Raw genomic sequence first — 18,143 nt, forward strand, 5'->3', positions numbered from 1 at the left:
GGATGATGAAGATGGCCACTGGTGAGGGATTCCCCCTCCGGCAGGGTGCCGGAACGGGCTCCCGAGAGGTTTTTGGTGGCTACAAAGGCTTGCGGCGGCGGAACTCCCGATCTATTGTTGTCTCCGAAGGTTTTAGGGTATATGGACTTATATAGGCGAAAGAAGTTGGTCAGGGGAGCCACGAGGGGCGCACAAGGGTGGAGGGCGCGCCCCCTGCCTCATGGCCTCCTCGAAGCTTCCCTGACTTCAGCTCCACGTCTCCTGGATCCTGTTCGTTCCAAAAATCACGCTCCCGAAGGTTTCATTCCGTTTGGACTCCGTTTGATATTCTTTTTCTTCGAAACACTGAAATAGGTAAGAAAACAGCAATATGGGCTGGGCCTCCGGTTAATAGGTTAGTCCCAAAAATAATATAAAAGTGTATAATAAAGCCCGTAAACATCCAGAACAGATAATATAATAGCATGAATGCTTCATAAATTATAGATACGTTGGAGACGTATCAGCACCCCCAAGCTTAATTCCTGCTCGTCCTCGAGTAGGTAAATGATAAAAGAAAGAATTTATGAAGTGTGAATGCTAGCAGGTGCACAAGTTTGATCAATGATAATTTCAATCACCTTTTCTAGCAAGATTATAGGTCATAACAATAATTCATCTCATAAAACTTCTCAAGATCAAGTAACAAGCTATTCACATGTTAAAGCATAGACCATAAACTTTCTTGAAAACTAGCAAACTTCATTCTTAGTCATCAAACAATTACAATTCATCTTATCTTCAGGAAGGGTCTATGTCAGAGCTTTGATTTAGCAAACTCCACATACTCAACTATCATATAGTCTTCCATGATTGCTACCACTCAAAGCATATTCTTAGAACAAATAGCATCCATCGAACACAGAGAAAGATAGTGTAACATCCCAAATTTCCTATTTTGAATGTTTTACAATTATAACTAAGTATCTATGCATATTGTTTGAATTGAGTGGCATTTGAATTTTTTCAGAGGCTTTTGAGTTTGTTGAATTTGGATTCAAATTGGCAAATGAAATTCTTTCAAAACAATGCGTGACAAATACTTGAGCAAAAGTATGAGAGGAGTAAACATGACACTCCAAAAATGTCAGAAGAAAAATATTGCCGAAAAGTTTGAATTCAAATTTGAGTTTTATTTGGGATTTGCAAAAAGTGTTTTATTTTATATTCTGTGTTACCTTTGGAAAAATGTCCACGTTGTAGGATTAATTCCCCTAAGAATTTTGATATATATATGTCCTATATAAAAATAATATATATTTTTCTATATTTTCCCTTCTCTCTAATTCAAAAAAAGGGAAAGCCCCAGGCGCCAGCCAGGCCAACCGGCCCAGCTCGCGCCGAGCACAGCCCACCAGCAGGCCAGGCGCAGCCCACCAACGCCTGAGCTGGCCTGCCCCCAGCGCCCGATGCCCGAACCCCCTCGCCCTCGGTCGCCCGTCGCGCCTCTCCCCCCTCTCTCTCACTGACCGCGGGGCCCGCCCTCATCCCCAACCCCTCGCTCATGAAACCGAACCAGAGCACGTCCAGAGCGCGCCGCGGTTCCGATCTTCCTGGGATCATGATCCCGCGTTGCCCCTCGCCCAAGACTACGCCCTATAAAAGGCCAAGCCCCTCCTCTCTCGATCCCCCTAAAACCCTAAGCTCAACTCCACCCGTAGCTCGCACCCTCGCCGAACGCATCTCGCCGCCGCCGCCTCGGTTCACCGCCACTCCCGACGCCGGTGAACACCCTCTGCCCCTCCAAGCATCTTCACCCGAACCTCCACTTCATACCGCACCTCCTTGACATCATCTCCCTATCCAGGAGCCCCCGACGCCATCGTCCTGAGCTCGTCCGCCGCCCGCCGGAGCAGGAGCTCACCCGAGCTCGCCCTGATCGACTCCGACGTCCCCGACCTCCAGCGACTCCACCAGAGTCTCCGCCTCGAGCTGCCACACCCGCCCGACGACTCCGCCGCCGCCTCGGACCACCGGAGCACCCCCGCCACCAACGCCCGAGCCCACCTCGCCGTCGACCGCCGCTGTAAGCCACCGGACTCCCCACCACCGTCCGATTTCCAATCTAGGGCCCAGATTAGATCCCGAAGGGGTATTGTTTTATTTCATATAGATCGGTTTTAGTTTTGGTTTAGATCAGTTTATTTTAAGTTGCGGTTTAATTGGACCGGCCGATCGGTTTATTTCTGTTAGCCCGTGGACGCATTGGTTTATTAAATGCTTAGGCGCTGTATAGTTTTAGAGCGCTCACTATTTCGGCCCGTTAGAGCGTTAGTTTTTTTAGTTTTATTTTAGTTTCTGTTTTAAAAACAGAATAGTTCTGTTCTTGTAAAATCTACAACTTTTAGGTTATTCACTTTTTTAGTTGATTCTTTTTGCTCTAGTTTGCAAATGTCCTATAGTTTCTGGAGAAAATAGATTCGGCCATGCTTTAGTTCTTAAAAATTGTTTTATATTAGTTTTAGTCAGATTAGTATTTCTGCCATAAATTGAGCTAGAATTAATATTTTTAGGTGTTTCTTTTTGCCACTGCTTTTTTTATGACCTTGCCTAGCAGTATGTTTTATTTGGGTATTTTTAGTCTTTATTAAAAATAGTTTTACTCGAAAAACAAGTTTTTCTTGTTTTATTTAGCTTGCTGCTGTTTCCTGCTGTTCTAGTTATTATAAAATTTTATTTTACCTCTGTTATAATTTATTTTAGATTAGTTTCTGTAGTTTTAGAATGTGAACTTTTATTTACAGAAAAGAAAATGTTTATTTTATTTTCTTGCTAGTTGTTGGTTTGGAGTTCTTCGAGTTTTTCTTTGGTTTTGGTTTGAGTGCTTGGGTGTTTCACTTCAACTTGCTGTTATGTTATATTGTGCTATACTTATTTGTGCTATTGTTTGACTCGGTAGAATTCCCGGAGTGCGAAGCCTGCTATTACGAGTCCCTAGCTTTCGAAGACCGTCAGCCAGGCAAGTCATTTGATCATGTTTTTACAATACCTATGATTTTATTGCATTAGAATTATACCTCCCCACCATGCATGCAGTAGGAGAATTTTGTTAAGTTATGTTCTTGAGCAGTATCATGAGGTAGGATGAACCCTTTCCCTTGTTACCGATGCTCGGGACGATGTAGTTGATTGCTATGCTTTAGTAGATGGGGTTGGTTGAGTGATTCATAAGGGAGATGCGAGAGTCAAGATGATGACAACCCCATGACGTCAAGCTCAAGATGGACTTCAAAATTCACTACTGGGTGGAGGACGGTTGACGGGCACCCTGGAGAAACCAGCGGATGGCCGGGATGCATGGAGAAGCGCCATGACATCTTGCGGAAAGCTTCACCCAGCCACGAAGAGACGGATGGATACCCCATTGACCGGAAGCTTACCTGTGCAGCCGCAAGCCATTATGGGCTCTTGCTTGGTCGACCCTAGGCGTGACTCTGGCGGGACGGTGCTACGAGATGTAGAAGAACGGTAGGATTGGATGGGCATCGGCAGTGGCCCAGAGGAACTCTTCGGAAGACCCTGTTTCGTTCGTCCCGTCTTCAAACACCAGGCAGTGCGAAGACTTAAAGGAGGGAACGATTCTTGCGGGTAAAGTGCACAAACCTCTGCAGAGTGAAGACCTAATCGACTAGCCGTGTCCCTGGTTACGGACAATTTGAGTCTCTGGAACGGAAATCTCAACACCGAACTTAATTAATTAATTGAGGGGTTATTTAATAATTGGGAATGAGACATTGGTTGGCGGAACCATCTCAATAACTACCAACATTTTGTAGTAATTGCAAACAAGTCCTTGTTGTAGGAAAAAAATGGCTTTTTCGCAAAACAATGAAACTTAGAGCCCCACAGCCAAATTGCATATAGTATTAGTAATTTTATTGTTGTTCTCTCTTCATGACTTGCCGGCATATTCAAAAATGCTGACCTACACAGCTGCAACGTCTTATGTTGCAGAGGAGTTTTCCGATCAGGAGTGAGGCTACGATCCACGCTTGGCGATTGCCCTATGGATTCGGATGAACTCGCTATTCGTCTACGCTTCCGCAGCTTTATTTAGTTTATTTCTCATGAGATGGCCTTCGGCCGAATTTATTATGATGTAATAAAGACTCGATATAAGAATCGTGTAATAAATTCAGGTGTGATTGAACTTTGAATCTTTGCATTAATGTACTGTGTGTGCCAGCATGATCTTGGGATGGTACAGCTACACAGAGACTTGACCGATTTCGGGTCGGGTCGCTACAGATAGGGGCTTAGTGTTTCGACGCCCAACTCACTTATCATATAGATAATTGTCAACAATAATAATTCATGATCAAATATATTTGCATGGCCATATATGCTTAGATCTTTCCCCATCACATGATTCTTGCCAACTAAAGAGTAGGTTGGAATGAGAAGGAATACTACTGACTCTTGCATAAAAGTAAAAGAGGCCCTTCGCAGAGGGAAGCAGGGATTTGCAGAGGTGCCAGAGCTCGATTTTGAAATAGAGATGAAAATAATTTTGAGAGGTATGCTTTCATTGTCAACATAACAACCAAGAGTTCCCAATATCTTCCATACTACATACATTATAGGCGGTTCCCACGCAGAAAGGTAAAGTTTTTACTCCCCCTCTACCAACATTCACACTCCACGGCTTGTTCGAAACAACGGGTGCCGTCCAACTTTCAACATTCCTGGGGGAGTTTTGTTTAAATTATTTGTGAGTTTGTTTTTGATCTTTTGATCATAGGACTGGGCATCCCAGTTAACAGCCATTTTCACATGAATGATAGGCGGAGTCCACTCATCATGAGAATAACCCACCTAGCATGGAAGATACGGATAGCCCCTAGTCGCTACATGAGCGATTCAGGCATACAAAACAGATTATTATTTGAAGGTCTAGAGTTTGGCACATGCAAATTTACTTGGAACGATAGGTAAATACCGCATATAGGTAGATTTGGTGGACACTCATGGAACAAACTTGGTTCAAGGAATTTGGATGCACAAGCAGTATTCCCGCTTAGTGCAGATATTTTGCATAGTAAAGGATTCTTAATAGCAAGCACCACATGTTGGAGGATCTATAACAATATAACTTCTATACAAATACACCCAAGCATAACTCATTACGTTGTCTTCCTTGTCCAACTTCAACTAATTGGCTCAGGTTTGAAAATAATTAATGGGGCTCACAATCATAGAAGATGTCTAAGATAGTATATTTATATGTGAAATCTCTCTTCCTTCAATATTCTTTCATGAATTGTTCAAGTGACCAATACAATGCTTGCTAACCTTCAATAAATTTACTATCTCTACTTCTTAGATGTGAAGTCATTACTCCCAACGGGGTAAGCATATGAAACATATATAATTTCATATTTATGACATACAACTCATTCAACCATTTACTCATAGGATATAAGTGAAGCACACGAGTAAATGACAAACTACTCCAAAAAGATATAAGTGAAGATCAATGAGTAGTTAAATAATCGTGTAACTATGTGAAGACTCTCTCTCATTTAAGAATTTTAGACCTAATGTATTTTATTCATACAGCAAGCAAAGCAAAACAAAATGACATTGCAAGGATAGCACAACTCATGTGAAGAAGAAAAAACTTAGGCTCAGCCGATACTAACCGATAATTGTTGAAGAAGAAAGGTGGGATGCCTACCGGGGCATCCCCAAGCGTAGATGCTTGAGACTTCTTGAAATATTATCTAGGGATGCCTTGGGCATCCCCAAGCTTGAGCTTTTGTGTCTCCTTAATTCCTTTCATATCACGGTCTCCCTAAATCTCAAAAGCTTCATCCACACAAAACTCAACAAGGAGTCGTGAGATAAGTTAGTATAAACCAATGCAAAAACCTTATCATTTTCTACTGTAGAAAATCATAAAAACTATTATTCAACATTGCATACTAAATGTCTCTGCATATTTAATACTCCTATCCTCAAATAGAATCATTAAACAAGCAAACATATGCAAACAATGCAAACATAACAGCAATCTGCCAAAACAGTATAGTCTGTAAAGAATGCAAGATTCACCATACTTCCCTAACTCCAAAAATTATTAAAGAAAACTCCCACTGTAGTAAATTTATCAGAGCTTATTATGCAAAAGGTTTCAACATTTTATCACATTCTGAATTTTGTAAGGAATTTTTGCAACAGCGGTAAAATTTCTGTTTTGAAACAGCAACATGTATACTTATAAAATAAGCATGGTAAAAGCTATCCTTGACATTTTTATTGAAAATATAGATGCAAAACATTATTCTAAATAACAGCAAGCAAATACTAACAAAATAAAATGACGCTCCAAGCAAAACACATATCATGTGGTAAACAAAAATATAGCTCCAAGTAAAGTTACCGATGAACGAAGACGAAAGAGGGGATGCCATCCGGGCATCCCCAAGCTTAGGCTCTTGGTTGTCCTTGAATATTACCTTGGGGTGCCTTGGGCATCCCCAAGCTTAGGCTCTTGCCACTCCTTATTCCATATTCCATCGAATCTTTACCCAAAACTTGAAAACTTCACAACACAAAACTCAACAGAAAACTCGTAAGCTCCGTTAGTATAAGAAAATAAATCACCACTTTTGGTACCGTTGTGAACTCATTCTAAATTCATATTTGTGTAATATCCACTGTATTCCAACTTCTCTATGGTTCATACCCTCCGATACTACTCATAGATTCATCAAAATAAGACAACACATAGAAAACAGAATCTTCCAAAAACAGAACAGTCTGTAGTAATCTGCATCAAACGCAAACTTCTAGAACTTAGAAGAATCTGCCAAAACAGGACGACCCAGATAATTTGATTATTGATCTACTGCAATTGGAATCAGTATTTTACCACTTTCTGGTGAGTTTTAACAATTGCTTTCGTGAGCAGAAAGTTTCTGTCTTTTTCAGTAAGATCAAATAACTATCATCCAAGAAGATCCTACAGGTCTTACTTGGCACTTTATTGAAACAAAAGCTAAAAAACATGATTACTACAGTAGATAATCATGTGAACACACAAAAACAGTAAAGGTAAATATTGGGTTGTCTCCCAACAAGCGCTTTTCTTTAATGCCTTTCTAGCTAGGCATGATGATGACAATGATGCTCACATAAAAGATAAGAATTGAAACATAATGGGAGCATCATGAAGCATATGACTAGCACATTTAAGTCTAATCCACTTCCTATGCATAGGGATTTTGTGAGCAAACAACTTATGGGAACAATAATCAACTAGCATAGGAAGACAAAACAATCATAGCTTCAAGATTTTCAACACATAGAGAGGAAACTTGATATTATTGCAATTCCTACAAGCATATGTTCCTCCCTCATAATAATTATTAGTAGCATCATGAATGAATTCAACAATATAACTATCACATAAAGCACTATTTTCATGATGCACAAGCATATAAATTTTATTACTCTCCACATAAGCAAGATTCCTCTCATGAATAGTAGTGGGAGCAAACTCAACAAAATAATTGTCATGTGAGGCATTATCCAATTGAAAACTAAAATCATGATGACAAGTTTCATGGTTATCATTATTCTTAATAGCATACAAGTCCTCACAATAATCATCATAGATAGCAACTTTGTTCTCATAATCAATTGGAACCTCTTCCGAAATAGTGGATTCATCACTAAATAAAGTCATGACCTCTCCAAATCCAGTTTCATTAATATAACCATCATAAATAGGAGGCATGCTTTCATTGTAATAAATATTCTCATCAAAACTTGGGGGACAAAAAATATCATCTTCATCAAACATAGCTTCCCCAAGCTTGTGGCTTTCCATATCATTAGCATCATGGGTATTCAAAGAATACATACTAACAGCATTGCAATCATGCTCATCATCCAAGGATTTAGTGCCAAACATTTTAATACATTCTTCTTCTAACACTTTGGCACAATTATCGGAATCCTTATTTTCATGAAATACATTAAAAAGATGAAGCATATGAGACATCCTCAATTCCATTTTTTTGTAGTTTTCTTTTATAAACAAAACTAGTGATAAAACAAGAAACAAAAAGATTCGATTGCAAGATCTAAAGATATACCTTCAAGCACTCACCTCCCCGGCAACGGCGCCAGAAAAGAGCTTGATGTCTACTACACAACCTTCCTCTTGTAGACGTTGTTGGGCCCCCAAGTGCAGAGGTTTGTAGGACAGTAGCAAATTTCCCTCAAGTGGATGACCTAAGGTTTATCAATCCATGGGAGGCGTAGGATGAAGATGGTCTCTCTCAAGCAACCCTGCAACCAAATAACAAAGAGTCTCTTGTGTCCCCAACACACCCAATACAATAGCAAATTGTATAGCTGCACTAGTTCGGCAAAGAGATGGTGATACAAGTGCAATATGGATCATAGATATAGGTATTTGTAATCTGAAAATATAAAAACAGCAAGGTAACTAATAATAAAAGTGAGCACAAACGGTATTGCATTGCATTTAAACAAGGCCTAGGGTTCATACTTTCACTAGTGCAAGTTCTCTCAACAATAATAACATAATTGGATCATATAAATATCCCTCAACATGCAACAAAGAGTCACTCCAAAGCCACTAATAACGGAGAACAAACAAAGAGATTATGGTAGGGTACGAAACCACCTCAAAGTTATCCTTTCTGTTCTATCTATTCAAGAGTCCGTAGTAAAATAACATGAAGCTATTCTTTCCGTTCAATCTATCATAGAGTTCATACTAGAATAACACCTTAAGACACAAATCAACCAAATCCCTAATGTCACCTAGATACTCCATTGTCACCTCAAGTATCCGTGGGCATGATTATATGATATGCATCACACAATCTCAGATTCATCTATTCAACCAACACAAAAGTACTTCAAAGAGTGCCCCAAAGTTTCTACCGGAGAGTCAAGACGAAAACGTGTGCCAACCCCTATGCATAAGTTCATTGAACCCGCAAGTTGATCACCAAATCATACATCAAGTAGATCACATGAATATCCCATTGTCACCACAGATAATGTAGCGACCAGACCTCAAATAGTCTGTGCTCTGTGCTTTAGTGTCATCCCTGGATCAGTAATGCTGACACGCACAGTACAAATGGAGGATTTATAACAGAGTAGCAATCACACACTTATTACGTCGAGTATCTCAAAAGAGAAATAAGTATGATAAATATGGCTTAAGGCCATCTAATACGATAACAGCGGAAGACTTGGAAGATAAGTGAGTCCATCAACTCCAACGGCATCACTGAGTATAAGACCACGACCTAAGGCACCTTACTCGTCGTCTGAAAAGTCTACAACATAAAACGTTGCAGCCCGAAAACGGGTCAGCACATGGAATATGCTGGCAATGTAACACATAGAGAGTAATGAACATAATAATGCTATTCTACATGCATATATGGCTGGTAGAAGGCTCTATGGTTACAGTTTTGCGAAAAGCCAATTTTTCCCTACTGCAAAGGAATAAATTTTATTTAACTATCATGGTGGTTGTTAAACATTGAGATGGTTGACAGCATCTCAATCCCAATTAAGTATCATCATTAACCCAACAAAATTAATTAAAGTAACATGGTGATGAGATTCACATGATAATCCAAGTACTAGATACTCAAGATGTCCATAACCGGGGACACGGCTAACCATGATTAGTTTGTACACTCTGCAGAGGTTTGCGCACTTTTGCCCACAAGACTCGATCGCCTCCGCTTGATTCTCGCACTACATGATGTTTGAGAAACGGATGACCGAGACACAATCTTTCAGAAACAATAACCCTTTACTCCGGGTGGACAGTTACACCTACTTTCCCCTACATATGCTAGCCCACCTCTTCAAGAGATCATGTAACCTACTCAACTATGCTAGAGCCCATAATAGCTTGTGACTGCACACGGAAGTTTCTAGCATGAATAATCTTATGATCCCTTTGAGCCTGGGTGGCGGTCCTTAGAAAAACAGGCAACACTGGATTCTCCAGGTGCCTCAATCCACCCAGATGTGAGTTTTAGTTGGCACCTTAAGTAAACTATTAATTAACAATCTCACATCTGTCATGGAAATTCACTCAAACCCAATCCACGTCTACGAGCATAGCATAGCAATATAAGCAAACGTAGAAGTAACTCCCAAGGGTTTGATAATAAACAGGGCAATAGGTACTACCTCAACTACTTCCCAATACCCACAATTTAATTAGATCCTAACCATGCAATGTTTGAGGGTTGGTCTAATGCAATAAAACTGGGTAGTAAAAGAGGTATGATCAACGTGTTACTTGCCTTGCTGATGATCCGTGAAACTTAGCGATTCGAAGTAGCAAGCGGCACACTCCGGGCACTCTATCGCAAACAAACAAGCATACAATAAGCACTCATCAAATGCACAGGTAAAACTCAAATAACAATCTAACCAGAAAGTTCAACTTAAGAACTCCGGTTTGCAAAAAGAATCAAATCAAACGAAGCAACGAAAGTCAAACGGCGCAAGAAACAAGCTTCGTTTACTAATCTGGATCTAGGTCAAATTTTACAGTAGCAAAAACTTGTTTGAGTGGGTTAAACGGAAAGAGAATTTCGAGACGAAACTCTAGGCGCTTGAATCGCCTGATTCCGATAAACGAGCGAAAAGTTAAACCAGAACGAAAATCTGATCAGAAATCGCGATCTGGAATAATCGCGGAAAATCCGTCGAAAAAAGAAAACTGACGAACAGTTAAACGAACGGACGTTCGTTATCTGCGACAAACCGACGAATTCACTAATTAATTAAACCGAAAAAATAAACCGATCTATTAAAAAAATAGGGGTTCGAAAAAAAACGAACGGTTTTATTTAAAAAAAACACCCGACACAGCTACCTTGGTCCGGCGGAACTCCGGCGGGGCTCGGGCGGGGCTCCGGCGGGCTCGAGAGGGGGCGGCGAGGGGTGGCGGGGCTGCGGGCGTCGTCGGGAGGCGGCGGGGCGACGAGGGCGGCGGCATTCGGGGCTTCCCGCGGCGGCGGCGGCTCGGCTCTGGCGTCGGGCTTCGGCTCGGCGTCGGGCTCCTCGGGGTGGGGAACGGGGTGAGGGAGAGGGGGCGGGGTGGGGTATTTATGGAGGGGAGGGGGGTGGCGTGGGGGAGGGGCAAGGCGGCGGCGGCGGTGCCCTAGCGGGACACGGCGGCGGCGGCGTCCGACTCCAGGAGGGAGACGAGGCACGGGGCTGGCTGGGCCGTCGGCTAGGCTTCGGCCCAGTCGGCGCGCTCGGCGTTTTTTTTAAAATAATTTTGCCGAACCTAAAAAAAATCATAGAAAAATAAATAAAAAAATCCAAAATTGCCAAAACAAATTTTCACCGTCTAATTAAAATAATTAGAACGAGATGAACATTTTCTTGGCCCAAAAATGCAATTTTGAAAACGTGCAATTTTTTAATGCAATTAAAATAGCAAATAAAATCCGAATAAAATCAAATATTTGATTTTAATATTTTTCCTCCAATATTTCAATTAATTTGGAGAAGTCATATTTTCTCCTCTCATTTATTTTAATACGAAATATTTTTTTTTCGGAGAGAAAAGTAATTAAAACCAAAAATCCTCGGTTCATCATTTGATAAAAATCAAATATGAAAACCACAAAAAAATCCCCAACTCTCTCCGAGGGTCCTTGAGTTGCTTAGGATTTTCGAGGATTTGCCAAAATGCAATAAAATATGCTATGCAATGATGATCTAATGTATAACATTCCAAATTGAAAATTTGGGATGTTACAAACCTACCCCCTTAAGATGAATCTCGCCCTCGAGATTCGGGTTGGCTAGAAAATAGGTGAGAGTGGTTCTTCCGTAGATCTTCCTCTCGCTCCCAGGTGGCTTCATCCTCAGTATGATGACTCCACTGAACTTTGCAGAACTTGATAACCTTGCCGCGGGTGACTCGGCTGGCATACTCAAGAATCTTAACTGGTTTCTCGTCATAGGTCAAGTCACTTTCCAACTGAATCGCTTCCAGCGGCACGGTATCTCTCAGTGGTATCTCAGCCATCTCTGCGTGGCACTTCTTTAACTAGGAAACGTGAAATACATCATGAACTCCTGACAATCCTTCAGGCAATTCCAACTTGTAAGCAACTTCTCCCATACGCTCCAAAACTCTGTATGGTCCGACAAAACGGGGCGCTAACTTTCCTTTAACTCCAAAGCGCTTCACTCCTCGAAGTGGTGATACTCGAAGATAAACTCTGTCTCCGACTTCGTGAACTGTCTCCTTACGTTTAGAATCCGCATAACTCTTCTACCTGGACTGGGCTACCTTGAGCCTATCGCGAATCAACTTCACCTTCTGTTCTGATTCCTTAATCAAGTCTGGTCCAAACAACTGGCGGTCTCCAACTTCGTCCCATAACAATGGTGTTCTACACCTCCTTCTGTATAAAGCTTCGAAAGGGGCCATCTTCAAACTGGTTTGATAGCTGTTGTTGTAAGAAAACTCTGCATACGGTAAATTGTCGTCCCAACTTGATCCATAATCTAGCGCACAAGCTCTCAGCATGTCCTCCAAAATCTGATTGACTCTCTCGGTCAGTCCATCTGTCTGTGGGTGAAAGGCTGTACTGAATTCTAGCCTGGTTCCCAAAGTTTCATGTAACTGATTCCAGAACTTCGAGGTAAACTGGGTTCCTCTATCTGATACAATGGTCCTCGGAACTCCATGCAAACATACGATCCTGGTCATGTATATCTTTGCCAACTTAGCACTGGTGTAAGTGGTCTTCACTGGGATGAAATGAGCTACTTTCGTCAAACGATCGACTACAACCCATATTGAGTCATAGCCTGAACGAGTCCTGGGCAATCCTGTGATAAAATCCATGCCTAGTTTATCCCACTTCCATCCGGGTATCGGCAATGGCTGTAGCAATCCTGCTGGCTTCTGATGCTCTGCCTTCACTCTCTGACATACATCACAAACTGCTACATACTCCGCAATATCCTTCTTCATTCCGGTCCACCAGAAAGTATCCTTCAAATCCAAATACATCTTGGTATTTCCTGGGTGAATCGAATACGGTGAATCATGGGTCTCTTGCAAGATCAACTTCCTGATCTCCGGATCATTGGGCACATAAACACGGTCCTCAAACCATAAGGTATCGTGCTCATCCTCACGAAATCCCTTGGCTTTTCCTTTGCTCATCCTTTCCTTTATCTCGTGAATCTCCTTGTCTGTCTTATGAGCTTCTCTGATCTTTTCCATCAAGGTAGACTGAATCTCCAATGTTGCTAAATAGCCTCTTGGAACTATCTCCAAACATAGCTCGCGAAGATCCTCGGCTAATAATTTCGGTAACTCTCCGGTCATGAGGGTGTTAACATGGCTCTTGCGGCTCAACGCATCAGCTACTACGTTAGCCTTCCCTGGGTGATAATGCAATCTCATATCATAATCCTTAATGAGCTCCAACCATCTCCTTTGCCTGAGATTCAACTCCTTCTGCGTGAAAATGTACTTCAAACTCTTGTGATCCGTGTACACCTCACAATGGTTTCCGATGAGAAAATGTCTCCATGTCTTCAACGCATGCACTACGGCTGCTAACTCCAAATCATGCGTGGCATAATTCTTCTCATGGGGTTTAAGTTGTCGTGAAGCATATGAAACAACTCTTCCCTCCTGCATTAGCACTGCTCCAAGTCCTCGACGTGAAGCGTCGCAATATACTTCGTATTCCTTGCGTTGATCTGGCAGAATCAACACTGGTGACGTAACCAAACGTTTCTTCAACTCTTGGAAACTAGCTTCACATTCCTCAGTCCAATTGAATTTGGTGTCCTTCTTTAACAGCTCTGTCATGGGCTTAGCAATCTTCGAGAAATTCTCAATGAACCTTCGGTAGTATCCTGCAAGTCCAAGAAAACTCCAGATTTCTCCAACTGACGTGGGTGATTCCCAGTTTGTTCCTGTGTCAACTTTGGCGGGGTTTATGGCTATTCCTTCTCCGGATATAACATGTCCGAGGAATCCAACTTCCTTCAGCCAAAACTCACATTTGCTGAACTTGGCGTATAACTGGTGTTCTCTGAGCTTCTCAAGTACCAAACGCAAATGCTCCTTATGCTCCTCTTCGTTCTTTGAGTAGACCAAAATGTCATCAATGAACACTACGACGAACTTATCCAAAAACTCCATAAACACTTTGTTCATTAGGTTCATGAAATAGGCAGGTGTGTTAGTCAGACCAAATGACATAACGGTATACTCATACAGCCCATACCTGGTGGTAAAAGCCGTCTTAGGTATATCCTGCTCTCGAATCTTTAACTGATGGTATCCTGATCGTAGATCGATCTTGGAAAATACCTTAGCTCCTTGTAATCGGTCAAACAGATCATTGATCATCGGCAGTGGGTACTTGTTCTTGATGGTCACTTCATTCAATCCACGATAATCAACAACCATCCCCAACGATCCATCTTTCTTCTCCACTAGAAGTACGGGTGATCCCCAAGGTGACGAACTTGGGCGAATATAGCCTTTATCCAGTAACTCCTTAATCTGCTTATTAATCTCCTCCAAATCTTTTGCGGGCATCCTGTACGGTCTCTTAGATATTGGCCCTATGCCTGGCAAAAGCTCGATCAAAAACTCGATGTCTCTATCTGGTGGCATGCCTGGCAACTCTTCTGGAAATACATCCGGGTAATCTTTCACCACTGGTACTTCCTCCTGTACAACTCCTGATAAGGAATTCACCTGAGTCCTCTTCGGCATATGCCGGGATATGTACTTAATCCTTCTTCCTTCTGGGGTGGTAAGCAAAATCGTCTTACTGGCGCAATTGATGTTTCCTCCATACATCGATAGCCAATCCATTCCCAAAATCACATCCAAACCTTGCGACTCCAAAACTATTAGGTCTGAGGGGAAAACGTGCCTACCTATGGCCAATGGCATCTGAAAACATCCTTGGCTTGCCATATACTCTGCTCCTGGTGAGGTTACTAACATAGGTGTTCTGAGAACTTTGGTGGGCAACTTAAACTTATCCACAAATCCCCTTGATATGTATGAATGCGATGCACCAGTATCAAAAAGAACGATTGCAGTAAATGACTTAACCAAAAACTTACCTATTACTACATCAGGCTGTGCTTCAACCTCCTCCACGCTAACGTGGTTCACTTGTCCTTTATTGAAAGGGTTCGGCTTCTTCCCAGAGCTTCCATTACCATTTCCATTCTGGGCTTCAGGACATTCAGTTGCATAATGTCCAGTCTTCTGGCACTTGAAACAAGTAATGTGGCTCAGATCCCTCTTGGCTGGGGTAGATGGGTTATTACGGTTCTGCCCGTTGCTTCCTCCATTCCCATTACCATTCTTGGGTCCACTATGGTTGTGCGAACTACCTCCTCCATGGGTATGCTGAAACTGTCCTCCCGATTTCGGGGTAAAATGTGGCTTCTGCTGAGCTCCCGAATTGTACTTCCCTTGTCCATACTTCCTCTTACGGTTTTCAATCTGCTGTTGCTTCCCTTCAATCATGCGAGCTCTATCTACCAACTCCTGGTAGTTGTTGAAGGTTGCTACCATCAACTGCATGCTCAGCTCATCATTCAGTCCTTCGAGAAACTTCTCCTGCTTGGCTGCATCTGTAGCAACGTCATCTGGAGCATAACGTGCTAACTTACTAAAGTCCTCCACATACTGGCCTACGGTGCGTCCTCCTTGGCGTAGGTTGCGAAACTCACGGTTCTTCATAGCCATAGCTCCTGCTGAAACATGGGCAGTACGGAAAGCATGCTGAAACTGGTCCCATGTGACAATGTCAATAGGGTGTGTGGCTGTGTAATTCTCCCACCATGATGATGCGGGTCCATCAAGCTGATGTGCGGCAAAACGCACTCTCTCCGCATCTGTGCATCCTGCAGTGGTCAACTCCCTTCCAACTTTGCGGAGCCAATCATCTGCAACAATCGGCTCGGTGCCGCTGGAAAACACCGGCAGATTTAGCCTGAAGAAACGGGCTAAGTGATCAACAGGTGGTGGTGGTGGGTTGTTGTTGTTGTTGCCTTGGTTCTGTACTAACACTTGCATCAGGGCATTCTGCTGTTGAATCAACTAAGTGATCTCCGGTGGGAAAACAAATCCGGTGTCGCGTCTCGGAGGCATCTGATAGGTTTAGAAAAGATGAGAATTTAGAATAGAATGAGGTCTAAAGAGAAAACACTACCCATATGCTCATGAGACAAACACAATCAATATCACTCAATCAAATCAAACAAGGCATACAATCGATCTATCTATCGTTACAAAGTGCTCGAACTATACTATATACATGGGGGAATACTACTAGTGATTATGGTGGTCTACTAGAAATTTTGATCGGTCGAAGACTCCATAATATCTGCTCCAGCTTCATCAACAAAGTCATCTTCACTGGGGTCTGAGTCGGTGTCGTCGATGATGATGTAGTTATTCAGGCAAGTAGAATCGTCATCTTCTCCTCCGCGAGCTGGGTCTCCCATGAATACTCCGATCTTCTTTATCAGGTCGTCGTTCTTCTCCAACAACGTGGCGATCTCCTCCTCATATCCATCGCGCGTAGCCTTGAGTTCTTCCTCCAACTCCATGATCTTGGTCAATGCCTTCTTCAGATCTATCATGTCTGAGCACATCTGGTTCTCCTGGCGACGAATGTGTTGGTTTTGCTCCTGGATGAAAGCTGCAATTGATCCATCCTTCTTGGTGCTGATCATCTCCCATTGCTCATCTCGGCGTCCACAAATCTGATAGATAGTATCCTTAAGCTCCCTGCGGTAGACGTCTCCAATGCGTCCCATAGAGATGTGGGCTGCCATGCTCTTCCCTAAACTCCAGGTTGGTGCATCAAAGGAAAACTCTATAGGCTCAGTGACTGGCGTAAACGTCCTTCCTGGAACTTGAACTTGAATCTTCCAGAGCTCCTCTTCTAGTAGTGTGGCGTTGTAGGTCCCGGTGAAGCTTGGTATTCCAATGTTCAGGTACTTAGTGACTTCCTTCAAGTGTCGTCCAAAAGGTGTATCTTCATCCGGTTGCATGAACTTGTTCCTTGCATCCGCCATTCCTAAAAGAGTAGAAAGTGGAGAGGAGTCAGAAATGAGAAGAGAGTAGTGTTCTAGGGTTTAAGCTTAGTGGTCGTGTCCTACAGTCAGCGTGTGCTCTGATACCACCTTTGTAGCGACCAGACCTCAAACAGTCTGTGCTCTGTGCTTTAGTGTCATCCCTAGATCAGTAATGCTGACACGCACAGTACAAATGTAGGATTTATAACAGAGTAGCAATCACACACTTATTACGTCGAGTATCTCAAAAGAGAAATAAGTATGATAAATATGGCTTAAGGCCATCTAATACGATAACAGCGGAAGACTTGGAAGATAAGTGAGTCCATCAACTCCAACGGCATCACTGAGTATAAGACCACGACCTAAGGCACCTTACTCGTCGTCTGGAAAGTCTACAACATAAAACGTTGCAGCCCGAAAACGGGTCAGCACATGGAATATGCTGGCAATGTAACACATAGAGAGTAATGAACATAATAATGCTATTCTACATACATATATGGCTGGTAGAAGGCTCTATGGTTACAGTTTTGCGAAAAGCCAATTTTTCCCTACTGCAAAGGAATAAATTTTATTTAACTATCATGGTGGTTGTTAAACATTGAGATGGTTGACAGCATCTCAATCCCAATTAAGTATCATCATTAACCCAACAAAATTAATTAAAGTAACATGGTGATGAGATTCACATGATAATCCAAGTACTAGATACTCAAGATGTCCATAACCGGGGACACGGCTAACCATGATTAGTTTGTACACTGTGCAGAGGTTTGCGCACTTTTCCCCGCAAGACTCGATCGCCTCCGCTTGATTCTCGCACTACATGATGTTTGAGAAACGGATGACCGAGACAGAATCTTTCAGAAACAATAACCCTTTACTCCGGGTGGACAGTTACACCTACTTTCCCCTACATATGCTAGCCCACCTCTTCAAGATATCATGTAACCTACTCAACTATGCTAGAGCCCATAATAGCT

This window comes from Aegilops tauschii, chromosome 4, assembly GCF_002575655.3.
Source record: "Aegilops tauschii subsp. strangulata cultivar AL8/78 chromosome 4, Aet v6.0, whole genome shotgun sequence".
NCBI classification, from domain to species: domain Eukaryota; kingdom Viridiplantae; phylum Streptophyta; class Magnoliopsida; order Poales; family Poaceae; genus Aegilops; species Aegilops tauschii.